We start from the raw sequence: 2,337 nt of genomic DNA, 5'->3' as shown, positions 1-2,337 counted from the left end.
TTTCTTTCAACAGAGATTTGTAGTTCTCACTGTAGAGATCCTTCATCTCCTTGCTTAAATCTATTCCTAGGCATTTTATTTTTTCTGGTGACTAGTATAAATGGGCTAGCTTTCTTGATTTGTTTTTCTGCTAGTTCATTGTTGGAGTATAAAAATGTTACTGACTTTTGGGTGTTGATTTTGTATCCTGCAACTTTACTGAAATTGCTTATCAACTCTAAGAGCTTTTTTTGTAGAGTCTTTAGGCTTCTCTGTATATAGAATCATGTCATTGGCAAAGAGGGACAATTTGACTTCACACTTCATCTTTTCCAATATAGATGCCCTTTGTTTCTTTCTCTTGCCTGATTGCCCTCGCTAATACTTCCAGTACTATGTTAAATAGGAGTGGTGATAGTAGGCATCCATGCCTAGTTCCCATTCTTAAGGGAAAATCTTTCAATTTTTCCCCACTTAGGACGATATTGGCAGTGGGTTTGTCATATATGGTTTTTATTGTAATGAGATACTTTCCTTCTGTACCTAACTTGCTGAGTCTTTATCATGAATGGGCAAAGGAGTTGAATAAGCATTTCTCAAAGGAAGGTATACGAATGGCCAACAGACACATGAGAAAATGCTCAACATCACTTGGCATCCAGGAAATGCAAATCAAAGATACTTTGGGATATTATCTCACTTCAGTTAAACTAGCTATTATCAAAAAGACAGAGAAAAATAAATGCTGACAAAGATGCAGAGAAAGGGGAACTCTCCTATGCTGTTCGTGGGACTTTAAATTGGTGTAGCCATTATGGAAAATGGTATGGAGGTTCCTCAAACAACTACAGATAGAACTGCCATGTGACCCAGCAATCCCACTGCTGGGTATATACCCGAAGGGATGAAAATCATGTTGAAGGGACACCTGTACTCCCATGTTTATTGGAACTCTATTTATAATAGTTAAGAGTTGGAACCAATCTAAATGTCCATCGTTGGATGACTAGATAAGGAAAATGTGCTATATTTATACAACAGCAGAAAAAGAATGAAATACTGCTATTTGTAGCAACATGGATAAACTTAGAGAAAATTATGTTAAGGGAACTAAGCCAGGCACAAAAAGAGAAATACTGCATGTCCTCACTTATTTGTGGGAGCTAATAAAATAAAATAAAATAAAATAAACAAATAAAAAAAGAAAGAAAGGTACATCACAATAATACACTGAAATTTCAAGAGAAGAAAACAGAACTGAGGTTACCAGAAGTGGGAAAGGGGAAGAGGGATGGGGGAAAAGAAGAAAGTGGTAAAGGGCCATGAAAATTGATTACATTGTATAATGAAGAATATACTAATTATCCTGATTTGAGCATCATATACTGCACTCAGGCATTAATAATATTCAATGCTGTACCATACAGATACGTACAATTAACTATATTCCAATAAAAAACAAATTTTTTAAGAAAGTTATGCTTTCACAAAGTTGGCATAGACTGAATGTTACTCTGGTGTGAAGGTTGGCAAAATCAAAATGGAGTCACAGGTGTTCAAAACTCTGACAGACAAAGTGAAGGAAGGGCACAAAGGAAGGATTCACATACACTAATGCCTGACAACAAGAACTATCATAAACATCTGCAAAAAAGACAACCTTGCATAAAGGCCATTGCAAACCTACACACAAAAATATGTGTATGAGGACATCTGCCTAGCAACTGCCTCTCCAACATCGAACTGGTGCCATCCTTGTTATTGATCCTTGTAGCTAAAGATAATTATCTCAAAACAATTATGCAATCCTTTTCATATTTCCTCTAAAACTTTGTCTTCTTTTACCTACTTGAATGCACAGAATTTACTATGTCATGTGTATTCCCATTGCAGCACCCAGTCCTAAATAAATATCATTTTCTTTTAGAGAGTCTCCCTCTATTTCTGTTTTTAGGTTTACATAAACGGTACCTCGGAAGTGGGGCCCAAGCACGCTCACCTCAACTGAACCAGCAGTCCTTGGAATCAAGTTCACTCCAGAGCCCTTTGTGCACTCTGCTTCTTCGAGTCACCTTTTCTGCCCTGGTGAATCTCTTGGATTCTTGGACTCCCTCCTTTGGTGGGATCTTGACTTTATCTAGGACCTGATTTGGTTAAGGCCGCCTTAAATGAAGGACACTGTGTCCCTCTTGGGACTATAAAAGTCTTCTTTGGCAAGTTCTTTCTGATAAATGTCCCTTTGGACAGTACTCTAATTTCTACAGAATTAAATTCTGTCTTGGAGTAATGTCTTTTCTGATGAATTCACTTTTGGTTCTTTCTGCACACTTAATTTAATATTTTGTTTGGTCTGTGTGA

The 2,337-nt window shown here is 37.0% G+C and overlaps 1 protein-coding gene across 1 annotated transcript in view; it reads right to left on the bottom strand.

Annotated features, from left to right (window-relative positions):
• LOC103595765 (B-cell scaffold protein with ankyrin repeats-like) overlaps positions 1-2,337 on the bottom strand; it is a 168,324-nt gene that overhangs the window by 89,998 nt on the left and 75,989 nt on the right. The window lies entirely within an intron of this gene.

The sequence above is a fragment of the Galeopterus variegatus genome, unplaced genomic scaffold, assembly GCF_000696425.1.
Source record: "Galeopterus variegatus unplaced genomic scaffold, G_variegatus-3.0.2 Scaffold1839, whole genome shotgun sequence".
NCBI lineage: Eukaryota > Metazoa > Chordata > Mammalia > Dermoptera > Cynocephalidae > Galeopterus > Galeopterus variegatus.
Note: the sequence above shows the minus strand (reverse complement) of the source record. Positions and strands in the feature narration are given on the sequence as shown.